General features: G+C 37.6%; 1 protein-coding gene across 5 annotated transcripts in view; it reads left to right on the plus strand.

The window, feature by feature from the left end:
* Nucleotides 1–1,711: 1,711 nt before the first annotated feature.
* PALS1 (protein associated with LIN7 1, MAGUK p55 family member) overlaps nucleotides 1,712–24,195 on the plus strand; it is a 73,631-nt gene continuing 51,147 nt past the window's right edge. For 2 of the 5 annotated variants that reach the window (XM_065940089.1, XM_065940091.1), the window contains exon 1: nucleotides 1,713–1,866. The gene's annotated coding sequence lies outside the window, so the exon portion shown is untranslated. Of the gene's footprint in view, nucleotides 1,867–2,042; nucleotides 2,892–24,195 lie in introns of those variants that run through there. The other 3 variants (XM_065940093.1, XM_065940090.1, XM_065940092.1) reach the window with 3 other exon arrangements.

The raw sequence follows: 24,195 nt of genomic DNA on the forward strand, positions 1-24,195 counted from the left end.
ATGTTAGATTCCATATAAGAAGGAGACTTCCAGAATCTTAAAACTAGAAAGAGAAAAAAGTAGTTAACTTGTTGATTTACACATGAGAAAACTGAGGCCAGGGAAACTTGTCAGGCATCCAAATCACAGAACTAGTTAATATCAAAGCTAAAACTCAAATCCAGTCACCTTGCCTCCAGTTTCTATACTGCCCATTCTTTGAACTGTCCTTCATTTGCACATAACACAAGTAATTTAAGTGACCTGGGGATTCTGGGAATGGTTCTATTCACCAGAGAATAAACTTTTTATTTGCCATAGGTTCTACACTCGTTGAAGATGAAAATACCTTTAGGAAGTAAAAATAATAATTAACTTTTGTATAGCACTTCACAAAGGAATGTCCACATATTTTGAGGCCGGTAGCTGCTATCTCACAGATAGTTGTCAGCATTTTACTGGGATAAGATCCTATGACAGAGGAGTCTAAACAGCTGTGGAAGCAAGAGTTCATTTGGGTGGGGTCTTCTGCAAAACTGCTTGAGGCCAAGCAATTGGAAGTGATGGGTAAAGAAAGCCTACCTTCTATGGAGGCCATTACTTTGAAAAGTCACATCAATGATTCTAACTGGAGGTGAGTTTGTCCCCCAGGAGATCTTTGACAACGTCTAGAGACATCTCTGATGGTCACAAATGGGGGTAGTAGTGCTGTTGGTATCTAGTGGGTAAGAGACCAGGGGGGATGCTGCTACACATCCTAAATTGCACAGGAGAGCCCCCAGAGAATTATTTGGCCCAAATGTCAATACCGCTGAAGTTGAGAAACCCCGAGCTAAAAGGAAAACAAACAGAAACTCATCGAGGAACTAAAGGAAGTTTCTTGAATTATTACTTATATCACGTATTTAACAACTTAGAAAAGGAAATTGATCTCTCATCTCACACACACAGACTTTTTTGTTTCCTTTCCTTTCCTTTTTGGATATGGCTAACAGTTTCCAGGGAATCTTGAAGACTGTTCATGTGGATTTCCTTGCACTGGGTGTGGGTTGGCCCAGGTACTTGTTTTGTGTAACAGCTGTGGCCCTCTTCTGTGGCATCCTTCCTGTCTGGTTTTCAGAATTCGGTCCTAGCTGCTAGCTTTGTGAAGTCTTCCATGGTAGCAGAGAATTCTTTCGTGGGACACCACACGCATCCAAGTGTTCGGGTATGTCATGGTTCTTTTTTACACAAATGTTAGATTGTGTGACGTGCTTCACAGGACATGACGAGTCGCCTCAAGGGGAACCAGATTTTCTTCAGCAGCTGACGGACATTCAGGGAGATAAGAAAGGTCTGTAAAGCGTGAGCCCGCCCACTGCGTCTTAGCGAAACCTCACGTCCTCACATAACCTGGCCAGTGAGCTCAAGCCAAAAGCAGTTCCCTAGAGCCTGAAAGCCCGAAACACTTCGCGTTTTCCACTTGAGGCGCGCGAGTGCGCGCGGGCGGCCAGTCCCTCAGGAGCTGCAGAGCGGACCAATGAGCGGGCCCGCTCTCCGCGCCGGCTCGGGATTGGGCGAATCGCGCCAGCCTCTCTGCCAAACAGCGGGCAGGCGTGCAGAGGAGCGGCTGGGATAGGCGCGCCCACTGCGCCAGAGTTCCGGGAGCGCGTGCGCGGTCTCGCGGCAGCCGCGGGGGCCGGTCTCGCGCAGTCTCGAGGTGGAGTCACTGGCGGCGACGGCGGCGACTGGCGGTGGGGCGGGGGCGGGGATTTAAGATTGTGAGGTAGGGAATCGAGAGTTTCTGGATTCTTTATCCGGTATTTTAAGTGCCGCTGGGAAGCTGTCGTTTCTGCAGTGTTTAGAGGAGGCCGAGGCGGGAGGAGCGGCAGTCGCCGTGGCGCGGAGGTAAGAGGCTGACCGGCGGCGGCTCGGTGTGGAGGTCTTAATCAACAGGTCCTCGCGAGCGGCTCGGGGAGGCGCGGCCGCGCTCACCCCCTCCCCCACGCGCGGGCCTGGGCGGGACCCCGGGTTGCTTCGCGGGCTGCTTCAGGCAGCGGGAGCCCGGCCGGCAGCGGAGGGTGTCAGCTCAACCTTTGTCCCTCGGAGGAACGCTGCTTGGCGGTGCCCGCCCCCTCTGCCTTGGCTAACGACCCACCACAGCAGGTCTCCTGCCCGCCCTGCCCGAGGTGCAGGGAGGCGCCTGCCCTCTGCGCCCGCGCCTCGGGGTTCGCAACTCTCCGGACTCGCTCCAGGCCGGGTCGGGGATCTTGGCGGGGCGAAGAACACTTTCCTTTGGTAGACGGAATGTAGTCGTCGTTTCTCTGCCTGACTCAGCTGCTGGTATTCGGCTCCTCGGTGCAGTCTTGAAACAAATAAACAGTTCTTACTTCCTCGTAACCATTTTTAAAGAAAAGCCTAATCCCGTTCATGGTTTCTGATAATTTAAGTTTGCAGGTTGAAGTTGGAAGCCTGTAAATTGTTGTCAGCTGCGTTTAACGAGAGGGTTTAAACAGTCTTGGGTACAAATTATGTAACTTCCTAATGATAATAACTCACCTTCTGTCTAGTTGATTGACATACAGTAAGATGTTCAGAATTTAGGTTTCCGTCGAAAGGTTTTTCTTGGCAGTTGACGTTCAAATTAAAATCTCGTACCTAGGAGGTTTTTAGAAGTACAACATAGTGTGTGTTTTGTCTCCATTCTCGTTTAGAATCGTGAAAATTTAGATTTGGTAAGCCCTTGAAACAAAAATTTTGAAATTTCGATTTTAATGACAAGGTGAAAGGTGTTAATATTTGTGTTTTTTTTTTAAGTGTTACATGTTAATGATAGTGTTCTAATTATGCTTTTGGTTTATACCAGAAATTAATATCCTAATAAATTCTTCAATAGGAACAAGTGGCATGCTGGTTATTGGTGTCTTGGAAGTGTAAGTATTGGGATAATGAAATTGTTAAATAAACTTTTGGATTGTAAACTATTGACTATTTACTAAATTTCTGTAGATTTGCATGTTACAGGTTTTAAAAGGCTTTTTATACTATTGTAGCAAGCGGAAGCTCTTATAGTGTAGGAACTCTGTAGATGAAACAGGCAAAAAAATACAGAAAGAAGTTCATCATTTTATCTTTGTTAAAGTAAATCTTACCATGTAGTTGAATGACATTTGGCCACACAGACTAGAACTTGAGAAGATTGACTCATTAATATTAACGTATTTTAGAATGATAAACTACAAAAGGATATGCAAATTTTACTTGAGGGTTGCCCAAGGTAATAGGACTTCCCTCATAGCTCAGTCGGTAAAAAATCTGCCTAGAGTTCAGGAGACCTGGGTTGATTCCTGGGTCGGGAAGATCCTCTGGAGAAGGAAATGGCTACCCACTCCAGTATTCTTGCTGGGAGAATCCCGGGAACCCTGCATGGCAAGTTACAGTCCATGGGATTGCAAAAGTCAGACACGACTTAGCGACTAAACCACTACCACCAAGTTAGTAGGGTGAGTTTAGGAGTTTATATGATCTTTCTGAATGATTATTATATGTTTAAAAAGCTCATCACAGACATAGAAGAAATTTGGACCATTTTTCTTATCAGTATCCTTGTTGAGTTGGAAATAATCTTGGTCTTTGTATAGTCTAACCTCTTCATTTTCCAAGAAAAGGAAAGTGAGGTGTATAGATAGATTAGTTAGCAGCAGAGTTGGAACTAAATGTTAAAATGGTTGCCTTCAGATTTCCAGTACAGTGTTCTTTTCACTATATACTATTGTTAAATAAACTGATAAGTTAAACCCTTCTCAGAAATCATACATGGAGCCAGCAGAGTTGATTTTTTTTCCCTTATGCATTTTTTCCTTTTCTTTTTTAAATAGCCATTAACCACAATTAATTCATTCCTTGACTGAAGGGTTATTCTCAGTTTTTCAGTGTTTCAGACAGTGTTTAGTGAACATCCGTGTGCATATCTCTTTGAACACATTTGTAAAGTTTCCTCTGGGATGAATTGCGGGACCATAGGTTGATGTGCATTTTCAACTTTGCTAGCTGCCAAATAAGACTCTAAAGTTGTAACAGTTTACAGACCTGCCAACAGTATATGAGTCACCCTTATCCGCATTTAGAATTGCCAGATTGGCATTGTCAGATTTTTTTATTTGTGCCAGTCAGATGGGTGAGAAATACAATTATTTTCCTTCTTTCACAAAGGCTTTAACTTTAATTTTGGTGAAGTGAAATTAACTCTTTTTGTTGTACAATTATTTTGACAGATACATAGAGCTATGCAACTACCAAAATTGAGACTCCCAGTAACAGTTCCAGCACCTGAAATTCCCTTGAGCTGCTCTTTTTTAGTCTTTAACTGCTGGCAACTGATATTGATTATTGTCTTTCTCTGTAATTTGACTTTTCTAGAATATCAGGTAATGGAATTATATAGTGTTTAGCCTTTTGAGTCTGGTTTCTTTAATTTAGCATAATACTTTTGAGTGAGTGTTCATGTTGAATGTATTAACAATTCTTTATATTGCTAAATGTAGTGTTCCAGTGTATTGATGTATCACAATTTATCCATCTACCAGTTGAAAGACATTTGAGTTTTTTGTTTGGACTATGAATAAAGCTGCTGTAAATCTTGGTCAGCAAGTTTTTATGTGAACACAAGCCTTCATTTCTCTTGGATAAGCACCTCCAAGTGAAATGTCTGGGTCATGTGGGAAGTGTATGTTTAACTTTAAAAATATGTGTTAGGTAGAATAGTGGCCCACAGAGATGTTCTGCTTCCTGGAAACTGTGAATAAATTAGGTTACATGACAAAAGTGAATTAAAGTTGTAGCTGGAATTAATCAACGGACTTTAAAATAGAGTTTATCCTGAGGTTATCCAGGTGCTGTGACTAGTGTATCACAAAGGTTCTTAAAAGCAGAAGAGAAGGTAGAAAGGTTTAACAGTGGGAGCAGGGACAGAGAGATGGAGAGTTCTTGGTTTTGAGGTTGGAGAGTTTGGGGCATAAGCTAAAAAATATGGTCTCTGGAAAAGGCCAGGAAATGGATTAATCTTTAGATCTCCTGAAAAGGATGGAGTTCTGCCAACAACTTGATTTTCATCCAGAGAGACCTGTGTCAGTTATTTAACCTACAGAACTGTAAAATAATAAGTTTACATTGTTTTAAGCCACTAAATTTGTGGCAACTTGTCACAGTAGTATAGGAAACTATATGCTGTAAGAGACATTTTCCAAAGAGGCTGAATTTTATTCTCATTGGTGGTGTATGAGTATTCTAGTTACTTTACAGCCTCATCAACACTTGGTATGATCACTCTTTTTAATTTTAGTCATTGTAATAGGTAAATATATAGCAGTATTTCATTGTGGTTTTTATTTCAGTTTTTCTCGTGAATATTGATTAGCATCTCTTCTGTACTTACTTGCCATCTGCATACCTTTGGTGAAGTGTCCAAATTCCAAATCTTTTTCCATTTTTAAATTTAATTTTCTTATTGTCTGATTTTTTCTAGTCCTTTGTCAGATATGTGGTTTGCAGAGAGTTTCTTCCAGTCTGTGGCCTGCCTTTTCCTTCCTTCTCAGCTGTGTCTTTTGAAGTACAGAAATTTTAAATTTTGACTAAGTGCAAAGTATCAGTATTTTCTTTTATGAGTCTCAGTTTTGACATTGTATATAAGAACTCTTTGCCAAACCAAAATCACAAAGATTTTCTCCTATGTCTTCTTCTATAAATTATATATTTTACCTTTAGATCTGTGTTATACTTTTTAGTTACTTTTTCTATAGAGGTGTAAGTTGAGTTTCATCTGTTTGTCCAGTTGTTCCCATGTCTGTTTGTGAAAAAGACTCTTCTCCATTGACTTGGCTTTGTCTCTTGGTCAAAAACCGTTTGACCACTTTTGTGTGGGTTCCTTTCTAGCCTCTTGTGTGTTCCATTGTTGTATTTGACTTTTTTTGTTTTCCGACAGTATCACAGTGTCTTGATTAATACAGCTTTAAAATTCAGTCGTGAGATCAGGTAATGTGAGTTCTCCAACTCTTTCTTTTCAAAATTGTTTTAGCTATCTTGGTACTTCTGCCTATATTTTAGAATCAGCTTATTGCTATAAATACGTATAAATTTTGCTAGGATTTTGCAGGTCAGGAAGCAACAGTTAGAACTGGACATGGAACAACAGACTGGTTCCAAACAGGAAAAGGAGCATGTCAAGCCTGTATATTGTCACTCTGCTTTTTTAACATATGCAGAGTACATCATGAGAAACTGGATGTGGGCTGGATGAAGCACAAGCTGGAATCAAGATTGCTGATAGAAACATCGATAACCTCAGATATGCAGATAACACCACCCTTATGGCAGAAAGTGAAGAGGAACTAAAGAGCCTCTTGATGAAAGTGAAAGAGGAGAGTGAAAAAGTTGGCTTAAAACTCAACATTCAGAAAACTAAGATCACGGCATCTGGTCCCATCATTTCATGGCAAATAGATGGGGAAACAGTGTCAGACTTTATTTTTTTGGGTTCCAAAATCACTGCAGATGGTGACTGCAGCCATGAAATTAAAAGATGCTTGCTCCTTGGAAGAAAAGTTATGACCAACCTAGACAGCATATTAAAAGCAGAGACATGACATTGCCAACAATGGTCCATCTAGTCGAAGCTATGGTTTTTCCAGTAGTCATTTATGGATGTGAGAGGTGAACCATAAAGAAAGCTGAGCACCAAAGAGTTGATGCTTTTGAACTGTGGTGTTGGAGAAGACTTGAGAGTCCCTTGGACTGCGGGAAGATCCAACCAGTCCATCCTAAAGGAAATCAGCCCTGAATATTCATCGGAAGGACTGATGCTGAAGCTGAAACTCCGATACTTTGGCCACCTGATGCGAAGAGCTGACTCACTGGAAAAGACCCTGATGCTGGGAAAGACTGAATTCGAGAGAAGGGGATGACAGAGGATGAGATGGTTGGATGGCGTCACTGACTCAATGGACGTGAGTCTGAGTAAACTCCGGGTTGGTGATGGACAGGGAGGCCTGGTGTGCTGCATTCCATGGGGTCACAAAGAGTTGGACATGACTGAGTGACTGAACTGAACTGAAGATTTTGAGATTGTTTTGATTAGTAGATTAGTTTGATAATTGACATCTTAACAAAATAGAGTTTTCCAATCTATGAACATGATGTTTCTCTCTATTTAGGTCTTTTATTTCTTTCATGAGTGTTTCATAGTTTTCAACGTGTAGATCCTGCAAATGTTTTATTAGTTCTATACCCCTATATTTCAGTTTTTTAGTCCTATTGCAAATGTCATTTTTTTTTTTTTTGCAAATGTCATTTTTAACACCTTGTCTTTCCAGTTGACCATTGCTAGTATATAGAAATGCAATCAGTTTTTATATGTTGCCTTTGTATTCTGAGTTTTTATTAAATTCATTTATAACTTCTATGAGCTTTTTCCTGTAGATATCTTGGAATTTGTCTAAGGAGGCAGTCGTGTCATTTATGAATAGAGAAACCTACTTTCCTTTCCTGTATGTCTTTTTTCCCTTTGCTTTTTGCAGTGTGTAGGACTTCCAGTGATTAGTAGGGTTGAAAGGGAACATCCTTGCCTTGTTCACAATCTTAGAGCATTCAGTCTTTCACCTTCAAAGTGTAATAATGCTAGATGCAAGTCATTTTGTAGATTCTCCAAATCAGATTAAGGAAATTTCCTTCTGTTCTGAGGTGGCTGAGAGTTTGAGGGGGGTTGTTTGTTTGTGTTTTTAATTATGAATCGATGTTGAATTTTGTCAGATGCCTTTCTGCATCTATTAAGGTGACCATTTGAATTTTTTTAATCTGTTAATATGGTGAGTTACACTGTTTAATTTTTCAATGTTGACGTGGCCTTGTGTGTTTTTGGGAATAACTCCAGAGTTGTTGCAAACTAAATAATTTTGGGTTATTTTCCTTTGATATTGACATTTTCCTTAAAAATAAAGAGGAAACTGAATATAAGATTTTGTGAAAGTGTTTATAAAGTCAGCAAAATCAAGGTATTCATTAGCAGTTATGTATATTTCATATGTTGTAGGACTTCTTGATCTATCTATACTGGAGTTTATAGACTGTACTTTACCACTATAGGACTCCTGTTTAAAATTACTAAATGAAGAAAGAAAATGTTTATAACACTGTAATCAAGCATTTCCTCATGCTTAATTTAAGCAAATTGTTTAAGTGTATTTGGATAGTGAAGTATATTTTGAGTGAAGATAAAATTATTTAATTGGGAGATTTTTTGCTTGGAATGAAAGCACTGGGAATTTCACATACCACAGTGGGGGGGGTGGGGGGGAAGAAAGCTCCTTCAACATGAGAAAATCAACTATAGACCTTTGAGTAATCACATAAATGTTTGGTTTGATCCAAGTGTATTGAATTCAGTGAATATATTAAAAAGTGTGAAGTGAAGTATAAACTACTTAAAATACCAGGCTCTGTTTTGCTACACTGAAGATGTTCTTCTTGAAAAAATGTAGGTACATAGTAAAAAGATACATGCTTATTAAATATGTTTTAATATGGTGAATTGTGAGGTTTTTCCTCCATCAGTTCCTACTACAGAAGACAGTTTAATTGTTAAGAGTGAGGTTTCATGGGGAATTTCCCTGGCAGGCTAGGACTCTGCACTTCCCCTGCCGGAGGAGGCACAGGTTCCATCCCTGGTCGGGGTACTGAGATCCCAAACGGAAATCCCGTACCTTACCATCTTCCCTTCAAAACAAATAACAAGGGTTCAGTAACTTCATAATCCAGCTATTTAATTTTATCATTTTTATAAATTTGAGCTTATCATGATTTAAACATAAAGTTTCAAGCAATTTCTCTCATGTAATTTTTAAGTTCCTTCTTTTCTTAAGTTAACAGTTGTCTCAAAGATGCTAAACATTGAAGTTTTGAGGCCTCTGAGGTTCTTTGCATTTTTGATAATTTAAGACAGGGGTTGGCAAATTTCTGTAAAAGGCCAGGTAGTAAATATTTTAAGCTTTGCAGATTGTACCAGTTCTGTTGCAGGTACCCAACTCTGCTGTTACAGTGCAAAGATGGCCAAATGAATCTGTGTTCCAGTAAAACTTTGTTTATAAAAACAAGGTATGCCTTATTTGGCCTGTGGGCTTAATTTGCCTATTTTGATTTTGGGCAAAAGTCAGCAGGAAAAATGAAAACAAGTATAGTAATGTAGCAGAAAGACTTTAGGTTCAGCTGAGTTGGAAGGTTAGTCAGTGCTGTAATTCCCAGCCACGCCTTCATTTTCCTTATCTTTAACAGGTTGCCATCTAGCAAGATGATTGAAAAAGATAAAATAGGGTATGAAAGGTACTGAGCAAAATATTCTGACATGTAGTAGATACTTAATAAGTATTTGCTTCTACCACCACACCATTTTATGTTATTTTACAGTGTGTAGTTGTCCAAATATTAGAAATTATGGTTGTATTTATATTTCTAGCTAAATTATCTTTTGAATTATGCTTATTGGACATGTAAATTGTAACTGTTTGGCTTCACAGTAGTATCAGAAGTTTCACATGAAAAAATCGAGAGTTTGTGTTAAAATATAATTTCTTGTTTTGAGGATTTTACATTGTCACAGAAAATGTTTGATAATGTCACTTAAAATGCATTATTTTGATATGACCTAAGAAGTAGGTTTTCTGTATCTTGAGTGCTTCAGAAGTGCCTGTAAGATTGTATATATTTAAATTAATTGACTGACTCCTGTGAGTGAACTGAACTGGGTGCTCTGCTAGGATTTGGTTGTACTTTAAAAGTACTTATATTTAGGTGCTCATTTTTGTGTAATGTTTGGGACATAAGGGATGCTTTAGAAAGTTTTTCTTTCTTTCTGAATTTCTGTCCAGATAGAGCTGGATTTGAAATTTTAACTCCCCTCGCCCCTCCAAAAAAAAAAAATGAGTGCTTTTTGGCAGATCAGAGGCAGAGATGCCACTTATGTGGCTGTTGGATTAATTTTGCTCCAGTAGTTAGTGGCAGGACTGGGTTTGAACCTCATGTACCAGATTAGCTTTGTAGTACTCATTTCATTGCTCTGTTGTGTGGTTTGTTAGCTCTGTTATTATCTGCCTCTGGACTCCCAGAAATTGTTTTCTTGTCCCATGTTCTCCATTTCCCCTTACAGCGTAAGCAGAAGCTGTTGCAAAGTCTTATCAAATTTTACTAAGAAAACTTTATATTATTGTTTAATCACAGTTACAGCTTGTAATGCAATTGTATTATACTTAGTGTGAAAGAAAAGTTTGTTTTTAAGCAGATTTTTAAAATTCAGCTTTACATTGATTATATTATCTGTATGATACTTATGAATGAGTTGGTTTTTCTTTGTTCTACAAGTAATCATTATAACTAGTTTATTCAGAAGATTATAGGTAAATACTGAATATTTATAATGTGAAGACTTTGGGTGGTGTATAAGGAAGTATTAGACGAAGTCACTGCCCTCAAAGGCCTGGCTTTGAAGTAAGTATGGATAGTCCCTTAGAGACTGAATTGGATTAAGAGAATTTATTAGTTGTTTGAAATGAACTGAATCACGGAATTGCTTAAATAATATGCAAATAAATTGTAGGCTTCCTTTTATAGTGTTGCAGACTTATAATTTTTTAAAAATTATATATCAAGGTTTATTTAACTGTGTTACTGTTGGTAAGTTGTTTCTAACTTTTGGTTATTATGAATAAATGTTACCATGAATGTTGCTTTAAGTTTAGTTTATGAAGGTGCATGTGAACACATGTTTTTCAGGAGCTCTGTTCTGTAGTATAGAGGCCACTAGCCACATGTGACTATTTAAATTTGGATTAACTAAAATTAAGAGTTCAGTTCTTCAGTTACACATGCCACATTTCAAGTGCTTGTTAGCTATATATGGCCAGTGTGGCTATGTTATTACTGCACAATGCAGATACAGAGCATTTTCATTATTGCATATAACGGTCAGGGCTTTCAAGGAAATTGTATCGTGAACCCCAGAGTTAAACCTCTGGCCAGGCGATTTATCTGAGGACTATACAAATAAACAAATAAGCTGCAGACATCTTTCAAAATAATGATTCACTTACAAGTAATCAGTAGATACCTAAGAGTTTATGAATGGAAATTTGGTGGTTCTTTGTAGTCATCTTAAAGGAACAGTGTTCTTTTTATATTTTACTCTTTTCTACTTTATTTCTTACCCTTATACTTTATGCCTTATCCTTTTATATTTCAGTTTTATAGTGAGAATAGTATTTAATTTGGCTGAATCACAGTACTTTTTCCTTTCCCCTAACCCTACCCAGAACTGTATCCTTTGTCCCATCTCTTAGTATGTCATCCTTTGTATATAGTTCTAAACATTAACAACTTTGTGACCAAATAGAGGCTCAGAGAGATTATTTTATCCTGATTCCTGTTGTAACTGATAGCAAGTGTTTATTTTTCTCCAAAGCCCTTGGATTTTTCTACTTTGTATTTTAGCCTGCCTTTAGACTTACCTTGTTTAACCCTGTCTTTTTGGTAAGTTTAGAATCTTTTTTTAGGAAAGACATCTTTAATTTAGTGTTTAAATTGTACTTGAATTAAAGTGAAGTACTTTGAACCTGTAAATTGTAAGCTCCTAAGGGTAGGGGCTAAGTCTTTTTATTTTAGTATCTCACTTTTTAATATGGCACGTAGTGGATGGATGTTATCAATTTGCACTTTTTAATCATTTACTTATTAAACCTTAGCCTTAACTTGTAAGTTTCATCCCAGAGACTGTTCTAACCTAGTCACCTCCTGTAGCCTGAGAGAATTTGAGATTCAGAACATTTCCATTTTTTCGGTATTGACCGTAAATGTGTTTATTGATGGATCGGAGTGGTGGTGTCTAACTTTCACATGTTCTTAATTAGCTTTCTTTACAAATATTAGATGTGAATGGATGAATTATGGGCTTTTCTGATAGACATCATAGTTACAAACCTTGAACTGATTAAGTACTCATACTGTGGAATCAGATTGGTGCTGAAATACCTTCTTGACTTGTGTGTGACAGGGCAGGTTAACCTGTGAAAATCTGATTCCTTATCTACAGAATGGGGTTGTACTTGTGCCTGATTCAGAGGTTGTAGGGAAGGAAACACCTTTTTTCTTTTTCCTCTTAGGTTCTTTGTCTGGGGCTCTGCAAATTAAACTGACAGAAGACAGAGTAACAGAAGAAATGGCTTATCACTTATGCATGTGGAGGGCTACAGAGGAAGGAATTGGAGACCATAGTAGCAATGAGTCTGAGCGATAAATTGTGTCATAGAGATAAGACAAAGGAGAGAGGCTTTTTAGGGCCTGCAGATTGTGGAAATGTAAATATGTGGGGGCAACTTGTGGAATATAAAGATTATTTTAGTCAGGTTTGTTATGCAGATTTATGTCAGTGTCATCTGCATTGATAAGAGTCAACTCCGAGTATTGAGTCCCTCTTTCTGGTACTTTTACAAATAAAAATTCATGTTACCTTTAAAAAGGGAAAGTTATGCTCTGCTTTTTAAGTCTGATAGGGGAAGGCAGTTTTTTTCTGTTGTACGCTCTTTTTTAATTGCCTTATCTCGAAATAACCATTTTGCCAAAATGTCACCTTTTGAAGTGGAATATTCAGATCCCCTCAGAGTCTTATTTTGAGGATTAATTAAAATGATGTATCAAGAATGATTAGCATAGTACCTGGTATATATATTAAGCACTTCATAAATGCTTATCCATAAATAAGAGAAAGAATACAAACCTGTTTTATGATACTTACATGGACTAGCAATGAACTATATTATGTTTTCATATATATATTTTGAATAGTTTGTGTGATTATCAATAATTTGATTACGCAGTTTTGTAGGAATGGTGTGAATTGGTTATCATAGACTGAGTCAGTGATGGATAATTGTAATTTTGTGTTGAGGAGTAAAGCTTTTTTTATCTCTGAAATAATAGTGAAAGTCAGCCGGGGGGAAAACAATTTGTTGCTCTATTTATAAACAGCTTACGTATGTAGTGAGATCAAGTTCTGCTCAGCTTTACTAGTTTCTCTTATTGACTCTCAAGCATTAGTCAAGGATATTTTTCACTAGGTCATTTTTACTACACTTTAAAATAGGCTTAAAAAGCATAGTTTTTAGAGTTGAGTTTCATTGTGGGGATTTAAAATTTTATGTCTAGAAAGCATTTGTTTAATTTTACTCATGTTAGAGTGCTTGAATTAGTGTTTACTTTTTTTCCTTTTGTGTAATGGAAGCCTTTCATATATGCCTTGGGTCTTATATTCTTTCCCATTTATACAAGTTTTCTTAGGATGCTCTTCTACAGGTGATTCCTGTGGCATTTTCTGCAGTTGTAGTGCAGCACTTACAAATAGCATTGAAGTTCTGTAGAGGGTTTGTTTGCTTGCTTGTACACTTATACTTGTTTTTCATACTAGAATTCAAGTTCCTTAAGAATTTAGACACTCTGCCTTAGCGATCTTCTTGCCAGTGACTATCCCAAGTTTTTGTACTAAATGAGTACTTAACATTGTTGAATGGATGTATAGTTTAGTAACTTTTTATAACTATAGGATTTCTGTATAGTAATCTGTCAGATTGACCTTTCATTCTTATTTCTTATAATATCCTCTTTTTGTTTTACTGCCTTCTAAGACTGGTCAAAATGAAAACATTACTCATATCCTCAGTCACCAATTCTATAGTACTAAAAGTTCAGTGGATTCTAAACTTGGTGACATTTGTATCCTCATCAGTCTTCTTCCTTTTCAAATTCGCCTTTCCTATTTTGATAACATAGCTTTACTTCTGGTCCTTAAAGTGTTCTCTATGGATTATTAATTTTAGTCAGTTTTCTTGTTCTGATAATTCTGAAATGCTTATTTGGTATTCGTTCAATGACAGTGCAGATTTTTTTTTTTAATTGCCAATTGTTGAATTGTATACCAATAAACCATCTAGGTAGAGGTAATCATCTACTGATTTGCTGACCTTTGGAGTCTTTTTTTTCCCTCTACTAAACTATAAATCACTTGAGGTCAAAAGTTGGTATATCTTAACAGTGCACTGTTACAGACCTGCAACTTGTGATACATGGGTTTCAGGGAAAGAAGCTGACTAAAATGATTGACAACCTAAGATTAAAGGGGAAGGAGAAAATCTTTATAAAATAGGCATACAAATAAGCACCTAGAAAAAAAAACATTAACCCTGTGAGTTTGGTAATTAGGATTCTTTGAGTTTGTGATTGTGTTTTATTAATATGATGAAAGATGAACTTGACTTACTGTGTTATAAAGTGTTAGTAGTCTGTTTTGGAATTTTTCTTTGAACTAATGCTGTTACTCCTTTGGTAAACTGGTGTCCTGTCATTTTTAAATTACAGATGTAATGTGTTCATTTTTGTGTGGTAGAAGAAGTCCTGACTTCTGAAGAGTTTTAATGATTGCTTAAGTGATTTATTTATAAATTCTTATTGTTGCATTGTTTATAAACTTGTTTAGGATCTTAGGGATATTGTTTTGATTCCTTCTATTTGCCTAATTGTTGTAGAACTCTTCAAAGGACTTTGGTGCTTCTGCTATTGTTTTGTACTTTAAGAAGGTAGTTGTAATTTTAAAAGTCACTATTTTTTCTTCAAAAAAGTGTTATCTATGTGGTTCCCCCCCTCAAATTATAAAAGTAACACATTTTTTGTCAGTGTTTTGTAAGGTGTCCAAATTGTACAGAAAGTAAAACCTGATAAATAAGTTATCCTTATTTTTCAGAGATACTAAGTGAAAACAATATTCCGTGTATTTTTTTGGACTTTTTGTGAATAACTTTATAAACGTTTTTTGTGCATTTATAAAAATGCGATGATATGTATGTGTGTGTGTTGCTCAGTCATGTCTGACTCTTTGCAACCTCATGGACTGTAGTCTACTAGGCTCCTCTGTCTATGGGATTTTCTAGGCAAGAATACTGAGTTGGTTGGCATTTCCTTCTCCAGGGGATCTTCCCAGCCCAGGGATCGAACCTGGGTCTCCTGCAATGCAGGCAGGTTCTTTACCATTTGAGCCACCAGGGAAGCCCCTGGGTGATATATAAGTACTATTAATTAATTCACTTGCTTTTTTTATTCCATGTCAGTAGCTACGTTAAAAAAAATCTGAAATAAACAGGTGACATTCTTTTTTTTATTTCTTTTTCTTTTTTTGCCACACTTGTGCAGCTTGCATGATCTCAGTTCCTCCACCAGTGATGGGCCACAGCAATTAACACCTGGAATTCTAACCACTAGACCACCAGGGGACTCTCTTAATAGTATATTCTGTTTAACACAATGTCTAAAAAAATTACCATCTCTGCATGTATTAAATGCAAAAAAATAATGAAATGTTTTGTATTCGTTTTTCCCCCCTTGAAAGTGTGTGAAAGTGTTAGTCACTACGTTGTGTCCAACTCTGCACCAGTGTCCAGCCCAGTCCCCAGGCTCCCTGTCCATGGAGTTCTCCAGGCAAGAATATGGGAGTGGGTGGCCATTCCCTTCTCCAGGGGATCTTCCCAACCCGGGGACTGAACCTGGGTCTTCCTGCCTTGCAGTCAGGCTCTTTACCAGTTGAACCACCAGGGAAACCCATTTTTCCCCTATGCTCAGTCTTTAAAATCTAGTGCATGTTTTATACTGATGACACATCTCAATTAGAATGATAGACTTTCATTGGAAATACTTAATCTATATTTAGATTTTTAAAATTTTACAGTTGAAAAAGTAGAGTAACATACCCAAATTGTTCCTAACATACTCTATAGGATAAATTTCTAGAAAAGGAATTGTTAGTGAAGGTTTATTTAAAATTTTTGGTATTTGTTGTTGTTCAGCTGCTCAATCATGTCTGACTCTTTGTGACCCCCATAGACTGCAGCATGCCTGGCTTCCCTGTCCTTCACTATCTGCCGGAGCTTGCTCAAACTCATGTCCATCAAGTCGGTGATGCCAGCCAATCATCTCATCCTCTGTCATCTCCTTCTCCTGCCTTCAGTCTTTCCCAGCGTCAGGGTGTTTTCTAATGAGTCGACTCTTGGCATCAGGTGGCCAAAGTATTGAAGCTTCGGCTTCAGCCTCATTCTTTCCAATGAATACTCAGGGTTGATTTCCTTTAGAATCAGCTGGTTGGATCTCCTTGCAGTCCAAGGGACTCTCAAGAGTCTTCTCCAACACCACAGTTCAAAAGCATCAGTTTTTTGGTGCTCAGCCTTCGTTATGGTCCAGCTCTCACATCCATACATGACTACTGGAAAAACCATACCTTTGACTATGTGGACCTCTGTCGGCAAGGTGATGTGTCTGCTTTTTAATACACTGTCTAGGTGTGTCATAGTTTTCTTCCAAGGAGCAAGTGTCTTTTAATTTCATGGCTGAAGTCACCGTCTACAATGATTTTGGACTCCAAGAAAATAAAGTCTATCACTGTTTCTATTGTTTCCCCCTCCATTTACCATGAAGTGATGGTAGCAGATGACATACAGCAGTGAAGTTAAATGAAACAGTCAAGTGAGAAAAGATTAATTTCCCATAATCATGTTTTAAAGGTAAAAGAATGATGTAAATGGGGTTTTTGTTTTTTTTTAAAGGAAGCCTATAGTCAGTATGGTATTGTTTTACAGAGACAGCTAGCTTAGCCACATGAAGGTTCACTTATCTAGCTTTTAGTTCCTGTTCTGTTAACTTCTAGCTCTGAAACTTAGCTTACAGTGCTTGCATATCTTCTGGGAAATGGGGATATCTGACTTGCTCAAATTTCAGGGTACCTGTGGAGATCAAATGAAATAATGTGCTTGAATTACTATAAAAACTGAAAAGCTTTACAAATAAACGTGGAAAATGTGAATATGTAAATCACTTACAAATTTTCATTTCTGGCCTTTGAATCCCTGTCTAGCAGTTAACAGCAAAACAGAATTCCCATTCTAAATGCAGTACTTCTAAAATGCAATTTATTGTCTTTCCAGTTCTCTCGTCTCCTTTTTTTCCATGGGGAAAAAAACCTTAATTTCTGAGTTTTCCTATTTTAAGGTCCTGTAATTTCTGCCAGGTTCAACTAGCATGCTCAATATTACAGAACTGTATTTGGTCGCTGGTCTCCAAAGCCAGTCAGATCATCCTTTATTATAAGCATTGTTTGAAATTATCCCTTTCCTTCTGCTATTTCCTTTATCCTCCCATGCATAAAGTATTAAAACATTGTCTCTATTGACTGCTTTACTTACATTCCTCTTAATCAACTGGTTACAGTGTAAAGAAGATTTAACTTTCTAAAAACTTCTTTGTTTCCGATTCTTTTTATATTCCAAAACCCATAGTTTCCCATTGCTTGCAGGAGAAAATTCCAGCAATTTGGTTTGCATTTAGAGTCTATTCTGGCTTTATCTTCTATCTCTTACACTGGCTCTGTTCCTTATCAGAGACTGTTCTTGTTCTCCCAACTAGGCCTTATATATTCTTGATTGGTAGCAATATTACTGAAAAGCCACATTGCAAGTAATTTTATCCCACAAGTTTAAAAATCCGTTTTTCTAGTCAGTTTGAAAATGTTGTAAGTTGTCTTTTGTTCTAATTCCTTTTTTCAGAAATTTACTAACCTTTTGGATGCATTTAATCTTTCATTACCCAGTAGTTGAAGGTGATAATGGGGCAGTTCAAGTAACCAACCATTTGATATCTTTGATACTGTTTGGCTTTTAACCAGTTCTTACTATGAGTCTGTGGTCTTAAATATCTCCTAAGACCTTCAACCTTGTGTTTGATATAAGCAAATGGAGAATTTTCCCACGGGGGGGCAAAATAAAAACTATAATACTTTTCACTTAAGAATATTACATGATATATAGGGAGCTTAGTATCGTCTGGTTAAAAAAAAAAAAGATTTCTTATTCCTCCACCAGTTCTTAATACTGCAAGATATTAATGGGCTGTGACGTTTTGCCTCTTCTGCCATATTCACTTGACCTCTCGCCTACTGACTTCCACTTCTTCAAGCATCTCAACGACTTTTCCAGGGAAAACTCTTCCAGAACCAGCAGGAGACAAAAAATGCTTTCCAAGAGTTCAGTGAATCCCGAAGCATGGGTTTTTACACTACAGGAATAAGCAAACTTATTTTTTGTTGGCAAAAATGTGTTGATTTTAATGGGTCCTATTTTGATGAATAAAGATGTGTTTAAGTCTAGTTATGATTTAAAATTCACGGTATGAAACCGCAATTACTTTTTTGCACCAACCTAATACCTACTATCACCATCACTGCTACTCAAATTCATATATGTAATCATTCTACTTTTGTCCTCTGTAAAATACCATCTGAGGATGTTGTAAGGAAAATATGATACAAAGAACTTGAAACCATTTGTTCAAGAGTGCATGTTATAACTGTTGAATGTTTATTCTTTTTTCTGGCTGCACTGGGTGTTCTTGTTACACAGTCTTTCTCTACAGAGCAGGGGCTACTTTTTTGCTTTGGTGCACAGGCTTCTTGTTGCTGACATGGGCACTCGGGCAGGTAGGCTCAGTAGTTGTGGCACACAGTAGCTGTGGCTCCGCCACATATGGGATCTTTTTGGACCAAGGATCGAACCTGTGTCCCCTGCATTGGTAGGTGGATTTTTAACCACTGGACCACCAAGGAAGTCCCATTGAATATTTATTTTGAGGTGTTCCTTGGGCAAAATACTTTGCTTCTTTAAACCTGTTTTCTCTTTTGTCGTTGGGTATAACGCTAATACTTACACTTGTATACTTGTTTGAGGATTAGCTGTATAAAGTGTGGTAGCACAGTGTTCAGGACACAGACTTAGTAAATACTATTTGACTATTAAATGTTTTGTCTATACATTTTTTTTAAAACAGTTCTAGTTTTTGTTTTTGATCACAGTGCACAACGTGTGGGATCTTAGTTTTCTGATGAGGGATCCCTAACCCACGCTGCTGACTTTGAAAGCATAGTCCTAACCACTGTGGAATGCCAGGAAAGTCCCCATCTATACATTTTTTTAGTCTTGTTTGGGCCACTTTTAATGTAAGTATTTATCATTTTGTATGCGTGTTTAGTCTCTCTGGCCAGATTGTAATCATGTGATGGTGGTGGAGGTGGCGGAATGTAGTATATGCTGGAATATATTATTAAAACTGTATTTGCACTGCCATTCAGGTTCCAGTATGCAATACAAGGCAATTTATTTGGCCATAGTTTTTATTACATTTAATGAGCTTTTTCCATCCACTGCCAAGATGACCCTTGAAATAAATCTTTCCCTGAACATTTTGAAAAACAGTAGATTAGATGATATTAAGTATCTTTCAGCCTCCATATTTATTTAGAAACTAACAGTACTTGAAAAAGTTTTGTCTTGGAAGTCTGAGAAGCTTAATGAAAATTATTGAATGAGTGAATGCCTCAGTTTTGGGTTAGTAATTGCTTGGTTTAATTCAGGGACTTTTATTTTATTTTATTTTATTTTTAAATATTATTTTATTAGTTGGAGGCCAATCACTTCACAACATTTCAGTGGGTTTTGTCATACATTGACATGAATCAGCCATAGAGTTACACGTATTCCCCATCCCGATCCCCCCTCCCACCTCCCTCTCCACCCGACTCCTCAGGGTCCTCCCAGTGCACCAGGCCCGAGCACTTGACTCATGCATCTCACCTGGGCTGGTGGTCAGTTTCACCATAGATAATATACATGCTGTTCTTTCAAAACATCCCACCCTCACGTTCTCCCCCAGATTTCAAAAGTCTGTTCTGTACTTCTGTGTCTCTTTTTCTGTTTTGCATATAGGGTTATCGCTACCATCTATCTAAATTCCGTATATATGTGTTAGAATACTGTAATGTTCTTTATCTTTCTGGCTTACTTCACTCTGTATAATGGGCTCCAGTTTCATCCATCTCATTAGAACTGATTCAAATGAATTCTTTTTAACGGATGAATAATATTCCATGGTGTATATGTACCACAGCTTCCTTATCCATTCATCTGCTGATGGGCATCTGGGTTGCTTCCATGTCCTGGCTATTATAAACAGTGCTGCGATGAACATTGGGGTGCACGTGTCTCTTTCAGATCTGGATTCCTCAGTGTGTATGCCCAGAAGTGGTATTGCTGGGTCATATGGCAGTTCTAGTTCCAGTTTTTTAAGAAATCTCCACACTGTTCTCCAAAGCGGCGATACTAGTTTGCATTCCCACCAACAGTGTAAGAGGGTTCCCTTTTCTCCACACCCTCTCCAGCATGTATTGCTTGTAGACTTTTGGATAGCAGCCATCCTGACTGGCGTGTAATGGTACCTCATTGTGGTTTTGATTTGCATTTCTCAATTCAGGGACTTTTAAAGTGAAACTGTTAGTCACTCAGTTGTGTCCAACTCTTTGTAACCCCGTGGACTGTAGCCCACCAGGCTCCACTGTCTGTGAAATTCTCCAGGCAAGGATACTGGAGTGGATAGCCATTCCTTTCTCCAGGAAGTCTTCCCGACCCAGGGATTGCACCCTGGTCTTCCACAATGCAGGCAGATTCTCTGCTCTCTGAGCCACCAGGGAAGCCCCAGGGTCTCTCAACTTTGGTATTATTGGCATATTTTATACTGGATCATTCTTGGCAGGGGGGTGCTATCTTGTGCATGTTTAACAACATATCCCTAGCCTCTGCTACGTAGATGCCAATAGCACCCCTCAACCCAGTCCTGACAGTGAATATATCTAGACATTGTCAGAACCCTCCTGGTGGGGACAGGTGGGAGGCAGAATCACCTGTGATGGAGAGCCACAGTGATCCAAGACTGTTTAAAGCTAGTCTTTTATTTGTAAAAGACTTTATAAGTAAGTCTTTGGTAAACTTTGGCAAATCAGTGTTTTAGGATACAGATATTTAACAAATTACAAATGCAGTGGTATTTTTTCCATGTTGTCTTGTAATTTTTAATCTCAAGGCAATTGTGTGGCCTAAAATTACAGGCTAAGAATAGAAGCTTGAAAACTAAAATCTTTCTTTCTGATATGTTTTATATGCAACTTTTGCCAGGAATGTTCAAAGCTGCTAAGTCTTTGAAAGTTTTCATTTGAGAAAGATGTGTCTTCTAAGCTATTGACATTGCCCTGTTGATACCCAGTTAAATTGAACAGGAATCCTATCTTTTTTTTTTTTTTTTCGTCTGTGAGAGCAATTCACTTCAAGTACCTTTAAACTGTATGTTACTCCTGCCTCCCTTTGAAATCTTTACTCATTTAATTTCTACTTTGAGGATATTTTTCAAATGAATTTTGCTTGGGTTCTGACGCATTTAATAGTACATTCTAAATAAAATAGTTTTAAAACTGTGAGCATAACAGTGGCTTCTTTGGAATGCAGTTGTCTGGATGATAAATAAAGGTTCCTTAATCTGAAACCTAAACCATGAATTAGGTAGAATTTTAGAAATTCCCTTATTATAGGACTTGTCAGAAGTTCCATTAAAAAATAAAGCCAGGATATTTGCATTTGGTCTATTTCTTAAGGAACTTGGTTAGTCAGTTGTATAAATGTTTTGCTGCTGAAAGGTTTTTTTACGTTGTACTTCATGAATTAAGCTTACTTCAAATATATTATTTTTATTTTAAAATATATTTTAAAAGTATGTTTAGTTCTTCATAAAGAATAATTGGGAAAAGTAGTGTTTCAGTTAAATGTTTGGTGAATTTATATATTTTTGCTTAAATTGTTGTTGGTAGTAATTTCTGAGTTAATGTTTTTCATGAGTAGCCAACATACAGTTGACCCTTCAACAACACAGGTTTGAACTGTGCAGGTTCACGTGTAGGTGGATTTTTTTCAGTAGTAAATACTACAGTACTACAGGATTCATAGTTGGTTGAATCCATGAATGGAGAACTGTGGATATGGAGAAATCACCTGTATGGAGAACCTCCTATAGGTTATACATTTTCCACTGCACAGAAGGTTGGTGTCCCTGTACCCTGTGTCATTCAGGGATCATTACTATTTGAGTTTTGAATTGTATTTAGTTTTACATATAGCTGAGTTTCTTCTCTGTGACGATGATGCACAGGGCATTCATTGTTGGAAACTAAAATCTGTGCATTTATTGATGAAATAGGATTTTTTATGTGATGTCAGTATATGAGTTGGTCTTTTTAAAAAATTGGTTTTGTTAGCCGATCACCAGCCCAGGTTGGATGCATGAGACAAGTGCTCAGGGCTGGTGCTCTGGGAAGACTGAGAGAGATGGGATGGAGAGGGAGGCGGGGCGGTGGGGGGATCGGGAAGGGGAACACATGTAAATCCATGGCTGACTCAAGTCAGTGTATGGCAAAAACCACTACAGTATTGTTAAGTATTGCAATTTTATTGCAACTGATAAAGATAAATGGGGAAAAAAAAATATAAAATTCATACCCCCCCCCAAAAAAAATCACAAAAAATTGGTTTTGTTAAGATACCATTTACATGTAATAAGATGCAGTTTTAAATGTATTATTTAAAATCAGCTCAGTAAGTGTAATACATTAAAATTCATTAATTTTATGTGTTCAATTTGAATTTTGAAAACAACTTTTATAAGATATAACGTTCTATAAAATCCACATGTTTTATAAGTACAGTTTGAGTTTCATTAAATCTATATCATGTAGGGGTCACTGAAATCTAGTTTTATTACACTTCCATCCCATGAGAAAGTTCCCTCATCTCCTATCACAGCCAGTTTCTGTGGCCACCCTCAGCTGCAGGAAGCCACCAAAATGCTTTTCTAACAGCACTAATTTTTCCTTTCCTAGAAATTTCATACTAATGGAATCATCTAGTATGTACTCTTGTATTTGGCATTATATTTTTGAGGCCATCCATGTTATTAAGTAAGTAAACTCACTCAGTCGTGTCCGACTCTTTGTGATCCCATGGACTGTAGCCTACCAGGCTCCTTTGTCCATGGGATTTTCCAGGCAAGAGTACTGGAGTGGGTTGCTGTTTCCTTCTCCAGGGGATTACTGAATAGTGTTCCATGTTTTAAAATTTATCCTTCATCAGCTGAAGGACATTTGAATTGTGTCCAGTTTTAATCTATCATTATTAACAATGCCTTTATGAATATCCCATATAGATCTTTCTTTTTTACAAATAAAAGTATGTATTTCTCACATGGAATCACTGGATTATATATCATAAGTATACGTTTAACTTTTTAAGAAATTGTCAAACTGATCACCAGTTCATGTTCTTACCAGTATGAGGGTTTCAGTTTTGCCACATCCTCTCCAAAGCTTACTGTTGTCAATCTTAAATTTTAGTGATTTTATTGTGTTTGTAATAGTGGTGGTTTAGTCACTAAGTCGTGTCTAACTCTTGTAATCCACGGACTATAGCCTGCTAGGCTCCTCTGTCCAAGGGATTTTCCAGGTAACAGCACTGGAATAACCACTCCAGTGGTTACTGGAGCCGTTTCCTTCTCCAGGAGATCTTCCCAACCGAGGGATTGAACCTGGATCTCCTGCACTGCAGGCAGATTCTTTACCAACTTGAGCTACCAGGGAAGTCTTATTTGTAATGGTATTTCATTGTATTATTTAACAGCTTTATTGAGCTATGATTTGGATACCATGTATATATAATTCATCCAATTCAAGTGTACAGTTCAGTGGCTTTGCATATATTCAGAATTCTGTGATTATTACCACAGTCAGTTCTAGAACATTTTCATCACCCTTCGAAAGAAACCTGCATCCCTTAGCCATTCTCTCCCATCTCACACACACACACCAGCTCTCGGCAGTCACTAATCTACTTTCTGTCTCTCTAGATTTGCCTATTCTAGATATTTCATAAATGAAATCATATAGTACTTGGTCCTTTGTGACTGGCTTCTTTCACTTCTGTTTTCAGAGTTCATCAGTGTTGTAGCATCTATCAGTACTTTTTATTGCTCAGTAACATTTCATTTTGGATGCTCTATCCATTCATCAGTTGATGGGCATTTGGATTTTTTTCTCTACTTTTGGGTATTAATACTGCTGTAAACATTTTTGTACAGGGTTTTCGTATGACCATATATTTCATTTCTCTTGGTTGTATACCTGGAAGTGGAATTGCTTTATGTTTAGCCTTTTGAGAAATTGCCAGACTGTTTTATAGTGTAACTGTT

The sequence above is a fragment of the Muntiacus reevesi genome, chromosome 7 (assembly GCF_963930625.1).
Source record: "Muntiacus reevesi chromosome 7, mMunRee1.1, whole genome shotgun sequence".
Lineage (NCBI taxonomy): Eukaryota > Metazoa > Chordata > Mammalia > Artiodactyla > Cervidae > Muntiacus > Muntiacus reevesi.